Below are 27,499 nucleotides of genomic sequence, written 5' to 3'. Positions count from 1 at the left end.
TTTCTGCTGAAAAACACGTTTTGACAACTTCTGCACACTGGGGTTAAGGGCTGACAAACTGGGCTCCTCTGAGCCAGGCAGTTACACTGTGATTCCAAGGGCTGAGAAAACGCGTTTATTTCGGGCTGAAAAATACGTTTTGAAAAGTGGCCTGTTTCTGCCCTATAAGTTACATGGGGGTGACCAAAGTTGCCAAAACGTGTTTATTTGTGCTGAAAAATACGTTTTGACAACTTCTGCTCACTGGGGTTAAGGGCTGACTCATTGGGCTCTTCTGAGCCAAGTAGTTACACTGCGATTCCAAGGGCTGAGAAAACGCGTTTATTTCGGGCTGAAAAACACGTTTTAAAAAGTGGCCTGTTTCTGCCCTATAAGTTACATGGGGGTGACCAAAGTTGCCAAAACGTGTTTAATTGTGCTGAAAAACACGTTTTGACAACTTCTGCACACTGGGGTTAAGGGCTGACAAACTGGGCTCCTCTGAGCCAGGCAGTTACACTGTGATTTCAAGGGCTGGGAAAACGCGTTTATTTCGGGCTGAAAAACACGTTTTGAAAAGTGGCCTGTTTCTGCCCTATAAGTTACATGGGGGTGACCAAAGTTGCCAAAACGTGTTTATTTCAGCTGAAAAACACGTTTTGACAACTTCTGCTCACTGGGGTTAAGGACTGACTCATTGGGCTCTTCTGAGCCAGGCAGTTACACTGCGATTCCAAGGGCTGAGAAAACGCGTTTATTTCGGGCTGAAAAACACTTTTTAAAAGTGGCCTGTTTCTGCCCTATAAGTTACATGGGGGTGACCAAAGTTGCCAAAACGTGTTTATTTGTGCTGAAAAATACGTTTTGACAACTTCTGCTCACTGGGGTTAAGGACTGACTCAGTGGGCTCTTCTGAGCCAGGCAGTTACACTGTGATTCCAAGGGCTGAGAAAACGCGTTTATTTCGGGCTGAAAAACACGTTTTGAAAAGTGGCCTGTTTCTGCCCTATAAGTTACATGGGGTTGACCAAAGTTGCCAAAACGTGTTTATTTCTGCTGAAAAACACGTTTTGACAACTTCTGCTCACTGGGGTTAAGGGCTGACTCATTGGGCTCTTTTGAGCCAGGCAGTTACACTGTGAATCCAAGGGTTGAGAAAACGCGTTTATTTCGGGCTGAAAAACACGTTTTGAAAAGTGGCCTGTTTCTGCCTTATAAGTTACATGGGGGTGACCAAAGTTGCCAAAACGTGTTTATTTCAGCTGAAAAACACGTTTTGACAAATTCTGCTCACTGGGGTTAAGGACTGACTCATTGGGCTCTTCTGAGCCAGGCAGTTACACTGCGATTTCAAGGGCTGAGAAAACGCGTTTATTTCGGGCTGAAAAACACTTTTTAAAAGTGGCCTGTTTCTGCCCTATAAGTTACATGGGGTTGACCAAAGTTGCCAAAACGTGTTTATTTCTGCTGAAAAACACGTTTTGACAACTTCTGCTCACTGGGGTTAAGGACTGACTCAGTGGGCTCTTCTGAGCCAGGCAGTTACACTGTGATTCCAAGGGCTGAGAAAACGCGTTTATTTCGGGCTGAAAAACACGTTTTGAAAAGTGGCCTGTTTCTGCCCTATAAGTTACATGGGGTTGACCAAACTTGCCAAAACGTGTTTATTTCTGCTGAAAAACACGTTTTGACAACTTCTGCACACTGGGGTTAAGGGCTGACAAACTGGGCTCCTCTGAGCCAGGCAGTTACACTGTGATTCCAAGGGCTGAGAAAACGCGTTTATTTCGGGCTGAAAAACACGTTTTGAAAAGTGGCCTGTTTCTGCCCTATAAGTTACATGGGGTTGACCAAAGTTGCCAAAACGTGTTTATTTCAGCTGAAAAAAACGTTTTGACAACTTCTGCTCATTGGGGTTAAGGACTGACTCATTGGGCTCTTCTGAGCCAGGCAGTTACACTGTGATTCCAAGGGCTGAGAAAACGCGTTTATTTCGGGCTGAAAAACACGTTTTGAAAAGTGGCCTGTTTCTGCCCTATAAGTTACATGGGGGTGACCAAAGTTGCCAAAACGTGTTTATTTGTGCTGAAAAATACGTTTTGACAACTTCTGCTCACTGGGGTTAAGGGCTGACTCATTGGGCTCTTCTGAGCCAAGTAGTTACACTGCGATTCCAAGGGCTGAGAAAACGCGTTTATTTCGGGCTGAAAAACACGTTTTGAAAAGTGGCCTGTTTCTGCCCTATAAGTTACATGGGGGTGACCAAAGTTGCCAAAACGTGTTTATTTGTGCTGAAAAACACGTTTTGACAACTTCTGCACACTGGGGTTAAGGGCTGACAAACTGGGCTCCTCTGAGCCAGGCAGTTACACTGTGATTCCAAGGGCTGAGAAAACGCGTTTATTTCGGGCTGAAAAACACGTTTTGAAAAGTGGCCTGTTTCTGCCCTATAAGTTACATGGGGGTGACCAAAGTTGCCAAAACGTGTTTATTTCAGCTGAAAAAAACGTTTTGACAACTTCTGCTCATTGGTGTTAAGGACTGACTCATTGGGCTCTTCTGAGCCAGGCAGTTACACTGTGATTCCAAGGGCTGAGAAAACGCGTTTATTTCGGGCTGAAAAACACGTTTTGAAAAGTGGCCTGTTTCTGCCCTATAAGTTACATGGGGGTGACCAAAGTTGCCAAAACGTGTTTATTTGTGCTGAAAAACACGTTTTGACAACTTCTGCACACTGGGGTTAAGGGCTGACAAACTGGGCTCCTCTGAGCCAGGGAGTTACACTGTGATTCCAAGGGCTGGGAAAACGCGTTTATTTCGGGCTGAAAAACACGTTTTGAAAAGTGGCCTGTTTCTGCCCTATAAGTTACATGGGGGTGACCAAAGTTGCCAAAACGTGTTTATTTCAGCTGAAAAACACGTTTTGACAACTTCTGCTCACTGGGGTTAAGGACTGACTCATTGGGCTCTTCTGAGCCAGGCAGTTACACTGCGATTCCAAGGGCTGAGAAAACGCGTTTATTTCGGGCTGAAAAACACTTTTTAAAAGTGGCCTGTTTCTGCCCTATAAGTTACATGGGGGTGACCAAAGTTGCCAAAACGTGTTTATTTGTGCTGAAAAATACGTTTTGACAACTTCTGCTCACTGGGGTTAAGGGCTGACTCATTGGGCTCTTCTGAGCCAAGCAGTTACACTGTGAATCCAAGGGCTGAGAAAACGCGTTTATTTCGGGCTGAAAAACACGTTTTGAAAAGTGGCCTGTTTCTGCCCTATAAGTTACATGGGGGTGACCAAAGTTGCCAAAACGTGTTAATTTCAGCTGAAAAACACGTTTTGACAACTTCTGCTCACTGGGGTTAAAGACTGACTCATTGGGCTCTTCTGAGCCAGGCAGTTACACTGCGATTTCAAGGGCTGAGAAAACGCGTTTATTTCGGCCTGAAAAACACTTTTTAAAAGTGGCCTGTTTCTGCCCTATAAGTTACATGGGGGTGACCAAAGTTGCCAAAACGTGTTTATTTGTGCTGAAAAATACGTTTTGACAACTTCTGCTCACTGGGGTTAAGGGCTGACTCATTGGGCTCTTCTGAGCCAGGCAGTTACACTGTGAATCCATGGGCTGAGAAAACGCGTTTATTTCGGGCTGAAAAACACGTTTTGAAAAGTGGTCTATTTCTGCCTTATAAGTTACATGGGGGTGGCCAAAGTTGCCAAAATGTGTTTATTTCTGCTGAAAAACACGTTTTGACAACTTCTGCACACTGGGGTTAAGGGCTGACAAACTGGGCTCCTCTGAACCAGGGAGTTACACTGTGGTTCCAAGGGCTGAGAAAACGCGTTTATTTCGGGCTGAAAAACACGTTTTGAAAAGTGGCCTGTTTCTGCCCTATAAGTTACATGGGGTTGACCAAAGTTGCCAAAACGTGTTTATTTCTGCAGAAAAACACGTTTTGACAACTTCTGCTCACTGGGGTTAAGGACTGACTCAGTGGGCTCTTCTGAGCCAGGCAGTTACACTGTGATTCCAAGGGCTGAGAAAACGCGTTTATTTCGGGCTGAAAAACACGTTTTGAAAAGTGGCCTGTTTCTGCCCTATAAGTTACATGGGGGTGACCAAAGTTGCCAAAACGTGTTTATTTGTGCTGAAAAATACGTTTTGACAACTTCTGCTCACTGGGGTTAAGGGCTGACTCATTGGGCTCTTTTGAGCCAGGCAGTTACACTGTGAATCCAAGGGTTGAGAAAACGCGTTTATTTCGGGCTGAAAAACACGTTTTGAAAAGTGGCCTGTTTCTGCCCTATAAGATACATGGAGGTGACCAAAGTTGCCAAAACGTGTTTATTTGTGCTGAAAAACACGTTTTGACAACTTCTGCACACTGGGGTTAAGGGCTGACAAACTGGGCTCCTCTGAGCCAGGGAGTTACACTGTGATTCCAAGGGCTGAGAAAACGCGTTTATTTCGGGCTGAAAAACACGTTTTGAAAAGTGGCCTGTTTCTGCCCTATAAGTTCCATGGGGGTGACCAAAGTTGCCAAAACGTGTTTATTTGTGCTGAAAAATACGTTTTGACAACTTCTGCTCACTGGGGTTAAGGGCTGACTCATTGGGCTCTTCTGAGCCAGGCAGTTACACTGTGATTCCAAGGGCTGAGAAAACGCGTTTATTTCGGGCTGAAAAACACGTTTTAAAAAGTGGCCTGTTTCTGCCCTATAAGTTACATGGGGTTGACCAAAGTTGCCAAAACGTGTTTATTTCTGCTGAAAAACACGTTTTGACAACTTCTGCTCACTGGGGTTAAGGACTGACTCAGTGGGCTCTTCTGAGCCAGGCAGTTACACTGTGATTCCAAGGGCTGAGAAAACGCGTTTATTTCGGGCTGAAAAACACGTTTTGAAAAGTGGCCTGTTTCTGCCCTATAAGTTACATGGGGTTGACCAAACTTGCCAAAACGTGTTTATTTCTGCTGAAAAACACGTTTTGACAACTTCTGCACACTGGGGTTAAGGGCTGACAAACTGGGCTCCTCTGAGCCAGGCAGTTACACTGTGATTCCAAGGGCTGAGAAAACGCGTTTATTTCGGGCTGAAAAACACGTTTTGAAAAGTGGCCTGTTTCTGCCCTATAAGTTACATGGGGTTGACCAAAGTTGCCAAAACGTGTTTATTTCAGCTGAAAAAAACGTTTTGACAACTTCTGCTCATTGGGGTTAAGGACTGACTCATTGGGCTCTTCTGAGCCAGGCAGTTACACTGTGATTCCAAGGGCTGAGAAAACGCGTTTATTTCGGGCTGAAAAACACGTTTTGAAAAGTGGCCTGTTTCTGCCCTATAAGTTACATGGGGGTGACCAAAGTTGCCAAAACGTGTTTATTTGTGCTGAAAAATACGTTTTGACAACTTCTGCTCACTGGGGTTAAGGGCTGACTCATTGGGCTCTTCTGAGCCAAGTAGTTACACTGCGATTCCAAGGGCTGAGAAAACGCGTTTATTTCGGGCTGAAAAACACGTTTTGAAAAGTGGCCTGTTTCTGCCCTATAAGTTACATGGGGGTGACCAAAGTTGCCAAAACGTGTTTATTTGTGCTGAAAAACACGTTTTGACAACTTCTGCACACTGGGGTTAAGGGCTGACAAACTGGGCTCCTCTGAGCCAGGCAGTTACACTGTGATTCCAAGGGCTGAGAAAACGCGTTTATTTCGGGCTGAAAAACACGTTTTGAAAAGTGGCCTGTTTCTGCCCTATAAGTTACATGGGGGTGACCAAAGTTGCCAAAACGTGTTTATTTCAGCTGAAAAAAACGTTTTGACAACTTCTGCTCATTGGTGTTAAGGACTGACTCATTGGGCTCTTCTGAGCCAGGCAGTTACACTGTGATTCCAAGGGCTGAGAAAACGCGTTTATTTCGGGCTGAAAAACACGTTTTGAAAAGTGGCCTGTTTCTGCCCTATAAGTTACATGGGGGTGACCAAAGTTGCCAAAACGTGTTTATTTGTGCTGAAAAACACGTTTTGACAACTTCTGCACACTGGGGTTAAGGGCTGACAAACTGGGCTCCTCTGAGCCAGGGAGTTACACTGTGATTCCAAGGGCTGGGAAAACGCGTTTATTTCGGGCTGAAAAACACGTTTTGAAAAGTGGCCTGTTTCTGCCCTATAAGTTACATGGGGGTGACCAAAGTTGCCAAAACGTGTTTATTTCAGCTGAAAAACACGTTTTGACAACTTCTGCTCACTGGGGTTAAGGACTGACTCATTGGGCTCTTCTGAGCCAGGCAGTTACACTGCGATTCCAAGGGCTGAGAAAACGCGTTTATTTCGGGCTGAAAAACACTTTTTAAAAGTGGCCTGTTTCTGCCCTATAAGTTACATGGGGGTGACCAAAGTTGCCAAAACGTGTTTATTTGTGCTGAAAAATACGTTTTGACAACTTCTGCTCACTGGGGTTAAGGGCTGACTCATTGGGCTCTTCTGAGCCAAGCAGTTACACTGTGAATCCAAGGGCTGAGAAAACGCGTTTATTTCGGGCTGAAAAACACGTTTTGAAAAGTGGCCTGTTTCTGCCCTATAAGTTACATGGGGGTGACCAAAGTTGCCAAAACGTGTTAATTTCAGCTGAAAAACACGTTTTGACAACTTCTGCTCACTGGGGTTAAAGACTGACTCATTGGGCTCTTCTGAGCCAGGCAGTTACACTGCGATTTCAAGGGCTGAGAAAACGCGTTTATTTCGGCCTGAAAAACACTTTTTAAAAGTGGCCTGTTTCTGCCCTATAAGTTACATGGGGGTGACCAAAGTTGCCAAAACGTGTTTATTTGTGCTGAAAAATACGTTTTGACAACTTCTGCTCACTGGGGTTAAGGGCTGACTCATTGGGCTCTTCTGAGCCAGGCAGTTACACTGTGAATCCATGGGCTGAGAAAACGCGTTTATTTCGGGCTGAAAAACACGTTTTGAAAAGTGGTCTATTTCTGCCTTATAAGTTACATGGGGGTGGCCAAAGTTGCCAAAATGTGTTTATTTCTGCTGAAAAACACGTTTTGACAACTTCTGCACACTGGGGTTAAGGGCTGACAAACTGGGCTCCTCTGAACCAGGGAGTTAAACTGTGGTTCCAAGGGCTGAGAAAACGCGTTTATTTCGGGCTGAAAAACACGTTTTGAAAAGTGGCCTGTTTCTGCCCTATAAGTTACATGGGGTTGACCAAAGTTGCCAAAACGTGTTTATTTCTGCAGAAAAACACGTTTTGACAACTTCTGCTCACTGGGGTTAAGGACTGACTCAGTGGGCTCTTCTGAGCCAGGCAGTTACACTGTGATTCCAAGGGCTGAGAAAACGCGTTTATTTCGGGCTGAAAAACACGTTTTGAAAAGTGGCCTGTTTCTGCCCTATAAGTTACATGGGGTTGACCAAAGTTGCCAAAACGTGTTTATTTCTGCTGAAAAACACGTTTTGACAACTTCTGCACACTGGGGTTAAGGGCTGACAAACTGGGCTCCTCTGAGCCAGGCAGTTACACTGCGATTCCAAGGGCTGAGAAAACGCGTTTATATCGGGCTGAAAAACACGTTTTGAAAAGTGGCCTGTTATTGCCCTATAAGTTACTGGGAGTGACCAAAGTTGCCAAAACGTGTTTATTTGTGCTGAAAAATACGTTTTGACAACTTCTGCTCACTGGGGTTAAGGGCTGACTCATTGGGCTCTTCTGAGCCAGGCAGTTACACTGTGAATCCAAGGGCTGAGAAAACGCGTTTATTTCGGGCTGAAAAACACGTTTTGAAAAGTGGCCTGTTTCTGCCTTATAAGTTACATGGGGGTGGCCAAAGTTGCCAAAATGTGTTTATTTCTGCTGAAAAACACGTTTTGACAACTTCTGCACACTGTGGTTAAGGGCTGACAAACTGGGCTCTTCTGAGCCAGGCAGTTACACTGCGATTCCAAGGGCTGAGAAAACGCGTTTATTTCGGGCTGCAAAACACGTTTTGAGTAGTGTACTGTTATTGCCCTATAAGTTACATGGGGGTGACCAAAGTTGCCAAAACGTGTTTATTTCTGCTGAAAAACACGTTTTGACAACTTCTGCACACTGGGGTTAAGGGCTGACAAACTGGGCTCCTCTGAGCCAGAGAGTTACACTGTGATTCCAAGGGCTGAGAAAACGCGTTTATTTCGGGCTGAAAAACACGTTTTAAAAAGTGGCCTGTTTCTGCCCTATAAGTTACATGGGGGTGACCAAAGTTGCCAAAACGTGTTTATTTGTGTTGAAAAACACGTTTTGACAACTTCTGCTCACTGGTGTTAAGGACTGACTCATTGGGCTCTTCTGAGCCAGGGAGTTACACTGCGATTCCAAGGGCTGAGAAAACGCGTTTATTTCCGGCCGAAAAACACGTTTTGAAAAGTGGCCTGTTTCTGCCCTATAAGTTACATGGGGTTGACCAAAGTTGCCAAAACGTGTTTATTTCTGCTGAAAAACACGTTTTGACAACTTCTGCACACTGGGGTTAAGGGCTGACAAACTGGGCTCCTCTGAGCCAGGCAGTTACACTGTGATTCCAAGGGCTGAGAAAACGCGTTTATTTCGGGCTGAAAAACACGTTTTGAAAAGTGGCCTGTTTCTGCCCTATAAGTTACATGGGGGTGACCAAAGTTGCCAAAACGTGTTTATTTGTGCTGAAAAATACGTTTTGACAACTTCTGCTCACTGGGGTTAAGGGCTGACTCATTGGGCTCTTCTGAGCCAAGTAGTTACACTGCGATTCCAAGGGCTGAGAAAACGCGTTTATTTCGGGCTGAAAAACACGTTTTGAAAAGTGGCCTGTTTCTGCCCTATAAGTTACATGGGGGTGACCAAAGTTGCCAAAACGTGTTTATTTGTGCTGAAAAACACGTTTTGACAACTTCTGCACACTGGGGTTAAGGGCTGACAAACTGGGCTCCTCTGAGCCAGGCAGTTACACTGCGATTCCAAGGGCTGAGAAAACGCGTTTATTTCGGGCTGAAAAACACTTTTTAAAAGTGGCCTGTTTCTGCCCTATAAGTTACATGGGGGTGACCAAAGTTGCCAAAACGTGTTTATTTGTGCTGAAAAATACGTTTTGACAACTTCTGCTCACTGGGGTTAAGGGCTGACTCATTGGGCTCTTCTGAGCCAGGCAGTTACACTGTGAATCCAAGGGCTGAGAAAACGCGTTTATTTCGGGCTGAAAAACACGTTTTGAAAAGTGGCCTGTTTCTGCCCTATAAGTTACATGGGGGTGACCAAAGTTGCCAAAACGTGTTAATTTCAGCTGAAAAACACGTTTTGACAACTTCTGCTCACTGGGGTTAAGGACTGACTCATTGGGCTCTTCTGAGCCAGGCAGTTACACTGCGATTTCAAGGGCTGAGAAAACGCGTTTATTTCGGGCTGAAAAACACTTTTTAAAAGTGGCCTGTTTCTGCCCTATAAGTTACATGGGGGTGACCAAAGTTGCCAAAACATGTTTATTTGTGCTGAAAAATACGTTTTGACAACTTCTGCTCACTGGGGTTAAGGGCTGACTCATTGGGCTCTTCTGAGCCAGGCAGTTACACTGTGACTCCAAGGGCTGAGAAAACGCGTTTATTTCGGGCTGAAAAACACGTTTTGAAAAGTGGCCTGTTTCTGCCCTATAAGTTACATGGGGGTGACCAAAGTTGCCAAAACGTGTTAATTTCAGCTGAAAAACACGTTTTGACAACTTCTGCTCACTGGGGTTAAGGACTGACTCATTGGGCTCTTCTGAGCCAGGCAGTTACACTGCGATTCCAAGGGCTGAGAAAACGCGTTTATTTCGGGCTGAAAAACACGTTTTGAAAAGTGGTCTATTTCTGCCTTATAAGTTACATGGGGGTGGCCAAAGTTGCCAAAATGTGTTTATTTCTGCTGAAAAACACGTTTTGACAACTTCTGCACACTGGGGTTAAGGGCTGACAAACTGGGCTCCTCTGAACCAGGGAGTTACACTGTGATTCCAAGGGCTGAGAAAACGCGTTTATTTCGGGCTGAAAAACACGTTTTGAAAAGTGGCCTGTTTCTGCCCTATAAGTTACATGGGGTTGACCAAAGTTGCCAAAACGTGTTTATTTCTGCAGAAAAACACGTTTTGACAACTTCTGCTCACTGGGGTTAAGGACTGACTCAGTGGGCTCTTCTGAGCCAGGCAGTTACACTGTGATTCCAAGGGCTGAGAAAACGCGTTTATTTCGGGCTGAAAAACACGTTTTGAAAAGTGGCCTGTTTCTGCCCTATAAGTTACATGGGGTTGACCAAAGTTGCCAAAACGTGTTTATTTCTGCTGAAAAACACGTTTTGACAACTTCTGCACACTGGGGTTAAGGGCTGACAAACTGGGCTCCTCTGAGCCAGGCAGTTACACTGCGATTCCAAGGGCTGAGAAAACGCGTTTATATCGGGCTGAAAAACACGTTTTGAAAAGTGGCCTGTTATTGCCCTATAAGTTACTGGGAGTGACCAAAGTTGCCAAAACGTGTTTATTTCTGCAGAAAAACACGTTTTGACAACTTCTGCTCACTGGGGTTAAGGGCTGACTCATTGGGCTCTTCTGAGCCAAGTAGTTACACTGCGATTCCAAGGGCTGAGAAAACGCGTTTATTTCGGGCTGAAAAACACGTTTTGAAAAGTGGCCTGTTTCTGCCCTATAAGTTACATGGGGGTGACCAAAGTTGCCAAAACGTGTTTATTTGTGCTGAAAAACACGTTTTGACAACTTCTGCACACTGGGGTTAAGGGCTGACAAACTGGGCTCCTCTGAGCCAGGCAGTTACACTGTGATTTCAAGGGCTGGGAAAACGCGTTTATTTCGGGCTGAAAAACACGTTTTGAAAAGTGGCCTGTTTCTGCCCTATAAGTTACATGGGGGTGACCAAAGTTGCCAAAACGTGTTTATTTCAGCTGAAAAACACGTTTTGACAACTTCTGCTCACTGGGGTTAAGGACTGACTCATTGGGCTCTTCTGAGCCAGGCAGTTACACTGCGATTCCAAGGGCTGAGAAAACGCGTTTATTTCGGGCTGAAAAACACTTTTTAAAAGTGGCCTGTTTCTGCCCTATAAGTTACATGGGGGTGACCAAAGTTGCCAAAACGTGTTTATTTGTGCTGAAAAATACGTTTTGACAACTTCTGCTCACTGGGGTTAAGGGCTGACTCATTGGGCTCTTCTGAGCCAGGCAGTTACACTGTGAATCCAAGGGCTGAGAAAACGCGTTTATTTCGGGCTGAAAAACACGTTTTGAAAAGTGGCCTGTTTCTGCCCTATAAGTTACATGGGGGTGACCAAAGTTGCCAAAACGTGTTAATTTCTGCTGAAAAACACGTTTTGACAACTTCTGCTCACTGGGGTTAAGGACTGACTCATTGGGCTCTTCTGAGCCAGGCAGTTACACTGCGATTTCAAGGGCTGAGAAAACGCGTTTATTTCGGGCTGAAAAACACTTTTTAAAAGTGGCCTGTTTCTGCCCTATAAGTTACATGGGGGTGACCAAAGTTGCCAAAACATGTTTATTTGTGCTGAAAAATACGTTTTGACAACTTCTGCTCACTGGGGTTAAGGGCTGACTCATTGGGCTCTTCTGAGCCAGGCAGTTACACTGTGACTCCAAGGGCTGAGAAAACGCGTTTATTTCGGGCTGAAAAACACGTTTTGAAAAGTGGCCTGTTTCTGCCCTATAAGTTACATGGGGGTGACCAAAGTTGCCAAAACGTGTTAATTTCAGCTGAAAAACACGTTTTGACAACTTCTGCTCACTGGGGTTAAGGACTGACTCATTGGGCTCTTCGGAGCCAGGCAGTTACACTGCGATTCCAAGGGCTGAGAAAACGCGTTTATTTCGGGCTGAAAAACACGTTTTGAAAAGTGGCCTGTTTCTGCCCTAAAAGTTACATGGGGGTGACCAAAGTTGCCAAAACGTGTTTATTTGTGCTGAAAAATACGTTTTGACAACTTCTGCTCACTGGGGTTAAGGGCTGACTCATTGGGCTCTTCTGAGCCAGGCAGTTACACTGTGAATCCATGGGCTGAGAAAACGCGTTTATTTCGGGCTGAAAAACACGTTTTGAAAAGTGGTCTATTTCTGCCTTATAAGTTACATGGGGGTGACCAAAGTTGCCAAAATGTGTTTATTTCTGCTGAAAAACACGTTTTGACAACTTCTGCACACTGGGGTTAAGGGCTGACAAACTGGGCTCCTCTGAACCAGGGAGTTACACTGTGATTCCAAGGGCTGAGAAAACGCGTTTATTTCGGGCTGAAAAACACGTTTTGAAAAGTGGCCTGTTTCTGCCCTATAAGTTACATGGGGTTGACCAAAGTTGCCAAAACGTGTTTATTTCTGCTGAAAAACACGTTTTGACAACTTCTGCTCACTGGGGTTAAGGACTGACTCAGTGGGCTCTTCTGAGCCAGGCAGTTACACTGTGATTCCAAGGGCTGAGAAAACGCGTTTATTTCGGGCTGAAAAACACGTTTTGAAAAGTGGCCTGTTTCTGCCCTATAAGTTACATGGGGTTGACCAAAGTTGCCAAAACGTGTTTATTTCAGCTGAAAAAAACGTTTTGACAACTTCTGCTCATTGGGGTTAAGGACTGACTCATTGGGCTCTTCTGAGCCAGGCAGTTACACTGTGATTCCAAGGGCTGAGAAAACGCGTTTATTTCGGGCTGAAAAACACGTTTTGAAAAGTGGCCTGTTTCTGCCCTATAAGTTACATGGGGGTGACCAAAGTTGCCAAAACGTGTTTATTTGTGCTGAAAAATACGTTTTGACAACTTCTGCTCACTGGGGTTAAGGGCTGACTCATTGGGCTCTTCTGAGCCAAGTAGTTACACTGCGATTCCAAGGGCTGAGAAAACGCGTTTATTTCGGGCTGAAAAACACGTTTTGAAAAGTGGCCTGTTTCTGCCCTATAAGTTACATGGGGGTGACCAAAGTTGCCAAAACGTGTTTATTTGTGCTGAAAAACACGTTTTGACAACTTCTGCACACTGGGGTTAAGGGCTGACAAACTGGGCTCCTCTGAGCCAGGCAGTTACACTGTGATTCCAAGGGCTGAGAAAACGCGTTTATTTCGGGCTGAAAAACACGTTTTGAAAAGTGGCCTGTTTCTGCCCTATAAGTTTCATGGGGGTGACCAAAGTTGCCAAAACGTGTTTATTTCAGCTGAAAAAAACGTTTTGACAACTTCTGCTCATTGGTGTTAAGGACTGACTCATTGGGCTCTTCTGAGCCAGGCAGTTACACTGTGATTCCAAGGGCTGAGAAAACGCGTTTATTTCGGGCTGAAAAACACGTTTTGAAAAGTGGCCTGTTTCTGCCCTATAAGTTACATGGGGGTGACCAAAGTTGCCAAAACGTGTTTATTTGTGCTGAAAAACACGTTTTGACAACTTCTGCTCACTGGGGTTAAGGGCTGACTCATTGGGCTCTTCTGAGCCAAGCAGTTACACTGTGAATCCAAGGGCTGAGAAAACGCGTTTATTTCGGGCTGAAAAACACGTTTTGAAAAGTGGCCTGTTTCTGCCCTATAAGTTACATGGGGGTGACCAAAGTTGCCAAAACGTGTTAATTTCAGCTGAAAAACACGTTTTGACAACTTCTGCTCACTGGGGTTAAAGACTGACTCATTGGGCTCTTCTGAGCCAGGCAGTTACACTGCGATTTCAAGGGCTGAGAAAACGCGTTTATTTCGGGCTGAAAAACACTTTTTAAAAGTGGCCTGTTTCTGCCCTATAAGTTACATGGGGGTGACCAAAGTTGCCAAAACGTGTTTATTTGTGCTGAAAAATACGTTTTGACAACTTCTGCTCACTGGGGTTAAGGGCTGACTCATTGGGCTCTTCTGAGCCAGGCAGTTACACTGTGAATCCATGGGCTGAGAAAACGCGTTTATTTCGGGCTGAAAAACACGTTTTGAAAAGTGGTCTATTTCTGCCTTATAAGTTACATGGGGGTGGCCAAAGTTGCCAAAATGTGTTTATTTCTGTTGAAAAACACGTTTTGACAACGTCTGCACACTGGGGTTAAGGGCTGACAAACTGGGCTCCTCTGAACCAGGGAGTTACACTGTGATTCCAAGGGCTGAGAAAACGCGTTTATTTCGGGCTGCAAAACACGTTTTGAAAAGTGGCCTGTTTCTGCCCTATAAGTTACATGGGGTTGACCAAAGTTGCCAAAACGTGTTTATTTCTGCAGAAAAACACGTTTTGACAACTTCTGCTCACTGGGGTTAAGGACTGACTCAGTGGGCTCTTCTGAGCCAGGCAGTTACACTGTGATTCCAAGGGCTGAGAAAACGCGTTTATTTCGGGCTGAAAAACACGTTTTGAAAAGTGGCCTGTTTCTGCCCTATAAGTTACATGGGGTTGACCAAAGTTGCCAAAACGTGTTTATTTCTGCAGAAAAACACGTTTTGACAACTTCTGCTCACTGGGGTTAAGGACTGACTCAGTGGGCTCTTCTGAGCCAGGCAGTTACACTGTGATTCCAAGGGCTGAGAAAACGCGTTTATTTCGGGCTGAAAAACACGTTTTGAAAAGTGGCCTGTTTCTGCCTTATAAGTTACATGGGGGTGGCCAAAGTTGCCAAAATGTGTTTATTTCTGCTGAAAAACACGTTTTGACAACTTCTGCACACTGTGGTTAAGGGCTGACAAACTGGGCTCTTCTGAGCCAGGCAGTTACACTGCGATTCCAAGGGCTGAGAAAACGCGTTTATTTCGGGCTGCAAAACACGTTTTGAGTAGTGTGCTGTTATTGCCCTATAAGTTACATGGGGGTGACCAAAGTTGCCAAAACGTGTTTATTTCTGCTGAAAAACACGTTTTGACAACTTCTGCACACTGGGGTTAAGGGCTGACAAACTGGGCTCCTCTGAGCCAGGGAGTTACACTGTGATTCCAAGGGCTGAGAAAACGCGTTTATTTCGGGCTGAAAAACACGTTTTAAAAAGTGGCCTGTTTCTGCCCTATAAGTTACATGGGGGTGACCAAAGTTGCCAAAACGTGTTTATTTGTGTTGAAAAACACGTTTTGACAACTTCTGCTCACTGGTGTTAAGGACTGACTCATTGGGCTCTTCTGAGCCAGGGAGTTACACTGCGATTCCAAGGGCTGAGAAAACGCGTTTATTTCCGGCTGAAAAACACGTTTTGAAAAGTGGCCTGTTTCTGCCCTATAAGTTACATGGGGTTGACCAAAGTTGCCAAAACGTGTTTATTTCTGCTGAAAAACACGTTTTGACAACTTCTGCACACTGGGGTTAAGGGCTGACAAACTGGGCTCTTCTGAGCCAGGCAGTTACACTGTGATTCCAAGGGCTGAGAAAACGCGTTTATTTCGGGCTGAAAAACACGTTTTGAAAAGTGGCCTGTTTCTGCCCTATAAGTTACATGGGGGTGACCAAAGTTGCCAAAACGTGTTTATTTGTGCTGAAAAATACGTTTTGACAACTTCTGCTCACTGGGGTTAAGGGCTGACTCATTGGGCTCTTCTGAGCCAAGTAGTTACACTGCGATTCCAAGGGCTGAGAAAACGCGTTTATTTCGGGCTGAAAAACACGTTTTGAAAAGTGGCCTGTTTCTGCCCTATAAGTTACATGGGGGTGACCAAAGTTGCCAAAACGTGTTTAATTGTGCTGAAAAACACGTTTTGACAACTTCTGCACACTGGGGTTAAGGGCTGACAAACTGGGCTCCTCTGAGCCAGGCAGTTACACTGTGATTTCAAGGGCTGGGAAAACGCGTTTATTTCGGGCTGAAAAACACGTTTTGAAAAGTGGCCTGTTTCTGCCCTATAAGTTACATGGGGGTGACCAAAGTTGCCAAAACGTGTTTATTTCAGCTGAAAAACACGTTTTGACAACTTCTGCTCACTGGGGTTAAGGACTGACTCATTGGGCTCTTCTGAGCCAGGCAGTTACACTGCGATTCCAAGGGCTGAGAAAACGCGTTTATTTCGGGCTGAAAAACACTTTTTAAAAGTGGCCTGTTTCTGCCCTATAAGTTACATGGGGGTGACCAAAGTTGCCAAAACGTGTTTATTTGTGCTGAAAAATACGTTTTGACAACTTCTGCTCACTGGGGTTAAGGGCTGACTCATTGGGCTCTTCTGAGCCAGGCAGTTACACTGTGAATCCAAGGGCTGAGAAAACGCGTTTATTTCGGGCTGAAAAACACGTTTTGAAAAGTGGCCTGTTTCTGCCCTATAAGTTACATGGGGGTGACCAAAGTTGCCAAAACGTGTTAATTTCAGCTGAAAAACACGTTTTGACAACTTCTGCTCACTGGGGTTAAGGACTGACTCATTGGGCTCTTCTGAGCCAGGCAGTTACACTGCGATTTCAAGGGTTGAGAAAACGCGTTTATTTCGGGCTGAAAAACACGTTTTGAAAAGTGGCCTGTTTCTGCCCTATAAGATACATGGAGGTGACCAAAGTTGCCAAAACGTGTTTATTTGTGCTGAAAAACACGTTTTGACAACTTCTGCACACTGGGGTTAAGGGCTGACAAACTGGGCTCCTCTGAGCCAGGGAGTTACACTGTGATTCCAAGGGCTGAGAAAACGCGTTTATTTCGGGCTGAAAAACACGTTTTGAAAAGTGGCCTGTTTCTGCCCTATAAGTTACATGGGGGTGACCAAAGTTGCCAAAACGTGTTTATTTGTGCTGAAAAATACGTTTTGACAACTTCTGCTCACTGGGGTTAAGGGCTGACTCATTGGGCTCTTCTGAGCCAGGCAGTTACACTGTGATTCCAAGGGCTGAGAAAATGCGTTTATTTCGGGCTGAAAAACACGTTTTAAAAAGTGGCCTGTTTCTGCCCTATAAGTTACATGGGGTTGACCAAAGTTGCCAAAACGTGTTTATTTCTGCTGAAAAACACGTTTTGACAACTTCTGCTCACTGGGGTTAAGGACTGACTCAGTGGGCTCTTCTGAGCCAGGCAGTTACACTGTGATTCCAAGGGCTGAGAAAACGCGTTTATTTCGGGCTGAAAAACACGTTTTGAAAAGTGGCCTGTTTCTGCCCTATAAGTTACATGGGGTTGACCAAACTTGCCAAAACGTGTTTATTTCTGCTGAAAAACACGTTTTGACAACTTCTGCACACTGGGGTTAAGGGCTGACAAACTGGGCTCCTCTGAGCCAGGCAGTTACACTGTGATTCCAAGGGCTGAGAAAACGCGTTTATTTCGGGCTGAAAAACACGTTTTGAAAAGTGGCCTGTTTCTGCCCTATAAGTTACATGGGGTTGACCAAAGTTGCCAAAACGTGTTTATTTCAGCTGAAAAAAACGTTTTGACAACATCTGCTCATTGGGGTTAAGGACTGACTCATTGGGCTCTTCTGAGCCAGGCAGTTACACTGTGATTCCAAGGGCTGAGAAAACGCGTTTATTTCGGGCTGAAAAACACTTTTTAAAAGTGGCCTGTTTCTGCCCTATAAGTTACATGGGGGTGACCAAAGTTGCCAAAACGTGTTTATTTCAGCTGAAAAACACGTTTTGACAACTTCTGCTCACTGGGGTTAAGGACTGACTCATTGGGCTCTTCTGAGCCAGGCAGTTACACTGCGATTCCAAGGGCTGAGAAAACGCGTTTATTTCGGGCTGAAAAACACTTTTTAAAAGTGGCCTGTTTCTGCCCTATAAGTTACATGGGGGTGACCAAAGTTGCCAAAACGTGTTTATTTGTGCTGAAAAATACGTTTTGACAACTTCTGCTCACTGGGGTTAAGGGCTGACTCATTGGGCTCTTCTGAGCCAAGCAGTTACACTGTGAATCCAAGGGCTGAGAAAACGCGTTTATTTCGGGCTGAAAAACACGTTTTGAAAAGTGGCCTGTTTCTGCCCTATAAGTTACATGGGGGTGACCAAAGTTGCCAAAACGTGTTAATTTCAGCTGAAAAACACGTTTTGACAACTTCTGCTCACTGGGGTTAAAGACTGACTCATTGGGCTCTTCTGAGCCAGGCAGTTACACTGCGATTTCAAGGGCTGAGAAAACGCGTTTATTTCGGGCTGAAAAACACTTTTTAAAAGTGGCCTGTTTCTGCCCTATAAGTTACATGGGGGTGACCAAAGTTGCCAAAACGTGTTTATTTGTGCTGAAAAATACGTTTTGACAACTTCTGCTCACTGGGGTTAAGGGCTGACTCATTGGGCTCTTCTGAGCCAGGCAGTTACACTGTGAATCCATGGGCTGAGAAAACGCGTTTATTTCGGGCTGAAAAACACGTTTTGAAAAGTGGTCTATTTCTGCCTTATAAGTTACATGGGGGTGGCCAAAGTTGCCAAAATGTGTTTATTTCTGTTGAAAAACACGTTTTGACAACGTCTGCACACTGGGGTTAAGGGCTGACAAACTGGGCTCCTCTGAACCAGGGAGTTACACTGTGATTCCAAGGGCTGAGAAAACGCGTTTATTTCGGGCTGAAAAACACGTTTTGAAAAGTGGCCTGTTTCTGCCCTATAAGTTACATGGGGTTGACCAAAGTTGCCAAAACGTGTTTATTTCTGCAGAAAAACACGTTTTGACAACTTCTGCTCACTGGGGTTAAGGACTGACTCAGTGGGCTCTTCTGAGCCAGGCAGTTACACTGTGATTCCAAGGGCTGAGAAAACGCGTTTATTTCGGGCTGAAAAACACGTTTTGAAAAGTGGCCTGTTTCTGCCCTATAAGTTACATGGGGTTGACCAAAGTTGCCAAAACGTGTTTATTTCTGCTGAAAAACACGTTTTGACAACTTCTGCACACTGGGGTTAAGGGCTGACAAACTGGGCTCCTCTGAGCCAGGCAGTTACACTGCGATTCCAAGGGCTGAGAAAACGCGTTTATATCGGGCTGAAAAACACGTTTTGAAAAGTGGCCTGTTATTGCCCTATAAGTTACTGGGAGTGACCAAAGTTGCCAAAACGTGTTTATTTGTGCTGAAAAATACGTTTTGACAACTTCTGCTCACTGGGGTTAAGGGCTGACTCATTGGGCTCTTCTGAGCCAGGCAGTTACACTGTGAATCCAAGGGCTGAGAAAACGCGTTTATTTCGGGCTGAAAAACACGTTTTGAAAAGTGGCCTGTTTCTGCCTTATAAGTTACATGGGGGTGGCCAAAGTTGCCAAAATGTGTTTATTTCTGCTGAAAAACACGTTTTGACAACTTCTGCACACTGTGGTTAAGGGCTGACAAACTGGGCTCTTCTGAGCCAGGCAGTTACACTGCGATTCCAAGGGCTGAGAAAACGCGTTTATTTCGGGCTGCAAAACACGTTTTGAGTAGTGTGCTGTTATTGCCCTATAAGTTACATGGGGGTGACCAAAGTTGCCAAAACGTGTTTATTTCTGCTGAAAAACACGTTTTGACAACTTCTGCACACTGGGGTTAAGGGCTGACAAACTGGGCTCCTCTGAGCCAGGGAGTTACACTGTGATTCCAAGGGCTGAGAAAACGCGTTTATTTCGGGCTGAAAAACACGTTTTAAAAAGTGGCCTGTTTCTGCCCTATAAGTTACATGGGGGTGACCAAAGTTGCCAAAACGTGTTTATTTGTGTTGAAAAACACGTTTTGACAACTTCTGCTCACTGGTGTTAAGGACTGACTCATTGGGCTCTTCTGAGCCAGGGAGTTACACTGCGATTCCAAGGGCTGAGAAAACGCGTTTATTTCCGGCTGAAAAACACGTTTTGAAAAGTGGCCTGTTTCTGCCCTATAAGTTACATGGGGTTGACCAAAGTTGCCAAAACGTGTTTATTTCTGCTGAAAAACACGTTTTGACAACTTCTGCACACTGTGGTTAAGGGCTGACAAACTGGGCTCTTCTGAGCCAGGCAGTTACACTGTGATTCCAAGGGCTGAGAAAACGCGTTTATTTCGGGCTGAAAAACACGTTTTGAAAAGTGGCCTGTTTCTGCCCTATAAGTTACATGGTGGTGACCAAAGTTGCCAAAACGTGTTTATTTGTGCTGAAAAATACGTTTTGACAACTTCTGCTCACTGGGGTTAAGGGCTGACTCATTGGGCTCTTCTGAGCCAAGTAGTTACACTGCGATTCCAAGGGCTGAGAAAACGCGTTTATTTCGGGCTGAAAAACACGTTTTGAAAAGTGGCCTGTTTCTGCCCTATAAGTTACATGGGGGTGACCAAAGTTGCCAAAACGTGTTTAATTGTGCTGAAAAACACGTTTTGACAACTTCTGCACACTGGGGTTAAGGGCTGACAAACTGGGCTCCTCTGAGCCAGGCAGTTACACTGTGATTTCAAGGGCTGGGAAAACGCGTTTATTTCGGGCTGAAAAACACGTTTTGAAAAGTGGCCTGTTTCTGCCCTATAAGTTACATGGGGGTGACCAAAGTTGCCAAAACGTGTTTATTTCAGCTGAAAAACACGTTTTGACAACTTCTGCTCACTGGGGTTAAGGACTGACTCATTGGGCTCTTCTGAGCCAGGCAGTTACACTGCGATTCCAAGGGCTGAGAAAACGCGTTTATTTCGGGCTGAAAAACACTTTTTAAAAGTGGCCTGTTTCTGCCCTATAAGTTACATGGGGGTGACCAAAGTTGCCAAAACGTGTTTATTTGTGCTGAAAAATACGTTTTGACAACTTCTGCTCACTGGGGTTAAGGGCTGACTCATTGGGCTCTTCTGAGCCAGGCAGTTACACTGTGAATCCAAGGGCTGAGAAAACGCGTTTATTTCGGGCTGAAAAACACGTTTTAAAAAGTGGCCTGTTTCTGCCCTATAAGTTACATGGGGGTGACCAAAGTTGCCAAAACGTGTTAATTTCAGCTGAAAAACACGTTTTGACAACTTCTGCTCACTGGGGTTAAGGACTGACTCATTGGGCTCTTCTGAGCCAGGCAGTTACACTGCGATTTCAAGGGCTGAGAAAACGCGTTTATTTCGGGCTGAAAAACACTTTTTAAAAGTGGCCTGTTTCTGCCCTATAAGTTACATGGGGGTGACCAAAGTTGCCAAAACATGTTTATTTGTGCTGAAAAATACGTTTTGACAACTTCTGCTCACTGGGGTTAAGGGCTGACTCATTGGGCTCTTCTGAGCCAGGCAGTTACACTGTGACTCCAAGGGCTGAGAAAACGCGTTTATTTCGGGCTGAAAAACACGTTTTGAAAAGTGGCCTGTTTCTGCCCTATAAGTTACATGGGGTTGACCAAAGTTGCCAAAACGTGTTTATTTCTGCTGAAAAACACGTTTTGACAACTTCTGCTCACTGGGGTTAAGGACTGACTCATTGGGCTCTTTTGAGCCAGGCAGTTACACTGTGAATCCAAGGGTTGAGAAAACGCGTTTATTTCGGGCTGAAAAACACGTTTTGAAAAGTGGCCTGTTTCTGCCCTATAAGATACATGGAGGTGACCAAAGTTGCCAAAACGTGTTTATTTGTGCTGAAAAACACGTTTTGACAACTTCTGCACACTGGGGTTAAGGGCTGACAAACTGGGCTCCTCTGAGCCAGGCAGTTACACTGTGATTCCAAGGGCTGAGAAAACGCGTTTATTTCGGGCTGAAAAACACGTTTTGAAAAGTGGCCTGTTTCTGCCCTATAAGTTACATGGGGTTGACCAAAGTTGCCAAAACGTGTTTATTTCAGCTGAAAAAAACGTTTTGACAACTTCTGCTCATTGGGGTTAAGGACTGACTCATTGGGCTCTTCTGAGCCAGGCAGTTACACTGTGATTCCAAGGGCAGAGAAAACGCGTTTATTTCGGGCTGAAAAACACGTTTTGAAAAGTGGCCTGTTTCTGCCCTATAAGTTACATGGGGGTGACCAAAGTTGCCAAAACGTGTTTATTTGTGCTGAAAAATACGTTTTGACAACTTCTGCTCACTGGGGTTAAGGGCTGACTCATTGGGCTCTTCTGAGCCAAGTAGTTACACTGCGATTCCAAGGGCTGAGAAAACGCGTTTATTTCGGGCTGAAAAACACGTTTTGAAAAGTGGCCTGTTTCTGCCCTATAAGTTACATGGGGGTGACCAAAGTTGCCAAAACGTGTTTATTTGTGCTGAAAAACACGTTTTGACAACTTCTGCACACTGGGGTTAAGGGCTGACAAACTGGGCTCCTCTGAGCCAGGCAGTTACACTGTGATTCCAAGGGCTGAGAAAACGCGTTTATTTCGGGCTGAAAAACACGTTTTGAAAAGTGCCCTGTTTCTGCCCTATAAGTTTCATGGGGGTGACCAAAGTTGCCAAAACGTGTTTATTTCAGCTGAAAAAAACGTTTTGACAACTTCTGCTCATTGGTGTTAAGGACTGACTCATTGGGCTCTTCTGAGGCAGGCAGTTACACTGTGATTCCAAGGGCTGAGAAAACGCGTTTATTTCGGGCTGAAAAACACGTTTTGAAAAGTGGCCTGTTTCTGCCCTATAAGATACATGGAGGTGACCAAAGTTGCCAAAACGTGTTTATTTGTGCTGAAAAACACATTTTGACAACTTCTGCACACTGGGGTTAAGGGCTGACAAACTGGGCTCCTCTGAGCCAGGGAGTTACACTGTGATTCCAAGGGCTGAGAAAACGTGTTTATTTCGGGCTGAAAAACACGTTTTGAAAAGTGGCCTGTTTCTGCCCTATAAGTTACATGGGGGTGACCAAAGTTGCCAAAACGTGTTTATTTGTGCTGAAAAATACGTTTTGACAACTTCTGCTCACTGGGGTTAAGGGCTGACTCATTGGGCTCTTCTGAGCCAGGCAGTTACACTGTGATTCCAAGGGCTGAGAAAACGCGTTTATTTCGGGCTGAAAAACACGTTTTGAAAAGTGGCCTGTTTCTGCCCTATAAGTTACATGGGGTTGACCAAACTTGCCAAAACGTGTTTATTTCTGCTGAAAAACACGTTTTGACAACTTCTGCACACTGGGGTTAAGGGCTGACAAACTGGGCTCCTCTGAGCCAGGCAGTTACACTGTGATTCCAAGGGCTGAGAAAACGCGTTTATTTCGGGCTGAAAAATACGTTTTGAAAAGTGGCCTGTTTCTGCCCTATAAGTTACATGGGGGTGACCAAAGTTGCCAAAACGTGTTTATTTGTGCTGAAAAATACGTTTTGACAACTTCTGCTCACTGGGGTTAAGGGCTGACTCATTGGGCTCTTCTGAGCCAAGTAGTTACACTGCGATTCCAAGGGCTGAGAAAACGCGTTTATTTCGGGCTGAAAAACACGTTTTAAAAAGTGGCCTGTTTCTGCCCTATAAGTTACATGGGGGTGACCAAAGTTGCCAAAACGTGTTTAATTGTGCTGAAAAACACGTTTTGACAACTTCTGCACACTGGGGTTAAGGGCTGACAAACTGGGCTCCTCTGAGCCAGGCAGTTACACTGTGATTTCAAGGGCTGGGAAAACGCGTTTATTTCGGGCTGAAAAACACGTTTTGAAAAGTGGCCTGTTTCTGCCCTATAAGTTACATGGGGGTGACCAAAGTTGCCAAAACGTGTTTATTTCAGCTGAAAAACACGTTTTGACAACTTCTGCTCACTGGGGTTAAGGACTGACTCATTGGGCTCTTCTGAGCCAGGCAGTTACACTGCGATTCCAAGGGCTGAGAAAACGCGTTTATTTCGGGCTGAAAAACACTTTTTAAAAGTGGCCTGTTTCTGCCCTATAAGTTACATGGGGGTGACCAAAGTTGCCAAAACGTGTTTATTTGTGCTGAAAAATACGTTTTGACAACTTCTGCTCACTGGGGTTAAGGACTGACTCAGTGGGCTCTTCTGAGCCAGGCAGTTACACTGTGATTCCAAGGGCTGAGAAAACGCGTTTATTTCGGGCTGAAAAACACGTTTTGAAAAGTGGCCTGTTTCTGCCCTATAAGTTACATGGGGTTGACCAAAGTTGCCAAAACGTGTTTATTTCTGCTGAAAAACACGTTTTGACAACTTCTGCTCACTGGGGTTAAGGGCTGACTCATTGGGCTCTTTTGAGCCAGGCAGTTACACTGTGAATCCAAGGGTTGAGAAAACGCGTTTATTTCGGGCTGAAAAACACGTTTTGAAAAGTGGCCTGTTTCTGCCTTATAAGTTACATGGGGGTGACCAAAGTTGCCAAAACGTGTTAATTTCAGCTGAAAAACACGTTTTGACAAATTCTGCTCACTGGGGTTAAGGACTGACTCATTGGGCTCTTCTGAGCCAGGCAGTTACACTGTGATTCCAAGGGCTGAGAAAACGCGTTTATTTCGGGCTGAAAAACACGTTTTGAAAAGTGGCCTGTTTCTGCCCTATAAGTTACATGGGGTTGACCAAAGTTGCCAAAACGTGTTTATTTCTGCTGAAAAACACGTATTGACAACTTCTGCTCACTGGGGTTAAGGACTGACTCAGTGGGCTCTTCTGAGCCAGGCAGTTACACTGTGATTCCAAGGGCTGAGAAAACGCCTTTATTTCGGGCTGAAAAACACGTTTTGAAAAGTGGCCTGTTTCTGCCCTATAAGTTACATGGGGGTGACCAAAGTTGCCAAAACGTGTTTATTTGTGCTGAAAAATACGTTTTGACAACTTCTGCTCACTGGGGTTAAGGGCTGACTCATTGGGCTCTTTTGAGCCAGGCAGTTACACTGTGAATCCAAGGGTTGAGAAAACGCGTTTATTTCGGGCTGAAAAACACGTTTTGAAAAGTGGCCTGTTTCTGCCCTATAAGATACATGGAGGTGACCAAAGTTGCCAAAACGTGTTTATTTGTGCTGAAAAACACGTTTTGACAACTTCTGCACACTGGGGTTAAGGGCTGACAAACTGGGCTCCTCTGAGCCAGGGAGTTACACTGTGATTCCAAGGGCTGAGAAAACGCGTTTATTTCGGGCTGAAAAACACGTTTTGAAAAGTGGCCTGTTTCTGCCCTATAAGTTACATGGGGGTGACCAAAGTTGCCAAAACGTGTTTATTTGTGCTGAAAAATACGTTTTGACAACTTCTGCTCACTGGGGTTAAGGGCTGACTCATTGGGCTCTTCTGAGCCAAGTAGTTACACTGCGATTCCAAGGGCTGAGAAAACGCGTTTATTTCGGGCTGAAAAACACGTTTTAAAAAGTGGCCTGTTTCTGCCCTATAAGTTACATGGGGGTGACCAAAGTTGCCAAAACGTGTTTAATTGTGCTGAAAAACACGTTTTGACAACTTCTGCACACTGGGGTTAAGGGCTGACAAACTGGGCTCCTCTGAGCCAGGCAGTTACACTGTGATTTCAAGGGCTGGGAAAACGCGTTTATTTCGGGCTGAAAAACACGTTTTGAAAAGTGGCCTGTTTCTGCCCTATAAGTTACATGGGGGTGACCAAAGTTGCCAAAACGTGTTTATTTCAGCTGAAAAACACGTTTTGACAACTTCTGCTCACTGGGGTTAAGGACTGACTCATTGGGCTCTTCTGAGCCAGGCAGTTACACTGCGATTCCAAGGGCTGAGAAAACGCGTTTATTTCGGGCTGAAAAACACTTTTTAAAAGTGGCCTGTTTCTGCCCTATAAGTTACATGGGGGTGACCAAAGTTGCCAAAACGTGTTTATTTGTGCTGAAAAATACGTTTTGACAACTTCTGCTCACTGGGGTTAAGGACTGACTCAGTGGGCTCTTCTGAGCCAGGCAGTTACACTGTGATTCCAAGGGCTGAGAAAACGCGTTTATTTCGGGCTGAAAAACACGTTTTGAAAAGTGGCCTGTTTCTGCCTTATAAGTTACATGGGGGTGACCAAAGTTGCCAAAACGTGTTAATTTCAGCTGAAAAACACGTTTTGACAAATTCTGCTCACTGGGGTTAAGGACTGACTCATTGGGCTCTTCTGAGCCAGGCAGTTACACTGCGATTTCAAGGGCTGAGAAAACGCGTTTATTTCGGGCTGAAAAACACTTTTTAAAAGTGGCCTGTTTCTGCCCTATAAGTTACATGGGGGTGACCAAAGTTGCCAAAACATGTTTATTTGTGCTGAAAAATACGTTTTGACAACTTCTGCTCACTGGGGTTAAGGGCTGACTCATTGGGCTCTTCTGAGCCAGGCAGTTACACTGTGACTCCAAGGGCTGAGAAAACGCGTTTATTTCGGGCTGAAAAACACGTTTTGAAAAGTGGCCTGTTTCTGCCCTATAAGTTACATGGGGGTGACCAAAGTTGCCAAAACGTGTTAATTTCAGCTGAAAAACACGTTTTGACAACTTCTGCTCACTGGGGTTAAGGACTGACTCATTGGGCTCTTCTGAGCCAGGCAGTTACACTGCGATTCCAAGGGCTGAGAAAACGCGTTTATTTCGGGCTGAAAAACACGTTTTGAAAAGTGGCCTGTTTCTGCCCTAAAAGTTACATGGGGGTGACCAAAGTTGCCAAAACGTGTTTATTTGTGCTGAAAATTACGTTTTGACAACTTCTGCTCACTGGGGTTAAGGGCTGACTCATTGGGCTCTTCTGAGCCAGGCAGTTACACTGTGAATCCATGGGCTGAGAAAACGCGTTTATTTCGGGCTGAAAAACACGTTTTGAAAAGTGGTCTATTTCTGCCTTATAAGTTACATGGGGGTGGCCAAAGTTGCCAAAATGTGTTTATTTCTGCTGAAAAACACGTTTTGACAACTTCTGCACACTGGGGTTAAGGGCTTACAAACTGGGCTCCTCTGAGCCAGGGAGTTACACTGTGATTCCAAGGGCTGAGAAAACGCGTTTATTTCGGGCTGAAAAACACGTTTTGAAAAGTGGCCTGTTTCTGCCCTATAAGTTACATGGGGTTGACCAAAGTTGCCAAAACGTGTTTATTTCTGCTGAAAAACACGTATTGACAACTTCTGCTCACTGGGGTTAAGGACTGACTCAGTGGGCTCTTCTGAGCCAGGCAGTTACACTGTGATTCCAAGGGCTGAGAAAACGCGTTTATTTCGGGCTGAAAAACACGTTTTGAAAAGTGGCCTGTTTCTGCCCTATAAGTTACATGGGGGTGACCAAAGTTGCCAAAACGTGTTTATTTGTGCTGAAAAATACGTTTTGACAACTTCTGCTCACTGGGGTTAAGGGCTGACTCATTGGGCTCTTTTGAGCCAGGCAGTTACACTGTGAATCCAAGGGTTGAGAAAACGCGTTTATTTCGGGCTGAAAAACACGTTTTGAAAAGTGGCCTGTTTCTGCCCTATAAGATACATGGAGGTGACCAAAGTTGCCAAAACGTGTTTATTTGTGCTGAAAAACACGTTTTGACAACTTCTGCACACTGGGGTTAAGGGCTGACAAACTGGGCTCCTCTGAGCCAGGGAGTTACACTGTGATTCCAAGGGCTGAGAAAACGCGTTTATTTCGGGCTGAAAAACACGTTTTGAAAAGTGGCCTGTTTCTGCCCTATAAGTTACATGGGGGTGACCAAAGTTGCCAAAACGTGTTTATTTGTGCTGAAAAATACGTTTTGACAACTTCTGCTCACTGGGGTTAAGGGCTGACTCATTGGGCTCTTCTGAGCCAGGCAGTTACACTGTGATTCCAAGGGCTGAGAAAACGCGTTTATTTCGG

The sequence above is a fragment of the Atractosteus spatula genome, chromosome 25, assembly GCF_055471065.1.
Source record: "Atractosteus spatula isolate fAtrSpa1 chromosome 25, fAtrSpa1.hap1, whole genome shotgun sequence".
NCBI lineage: Eukaryota > Metazoa > Chordata > Actinopteri > Semionotiformes > Lepisosteidae > Atractosteus > Atractosteus spatula.
The sequence above is the reverse complement of the archived record's forward strand: the minus strand, read 5'-3'. Positions refer to the sequence as shown.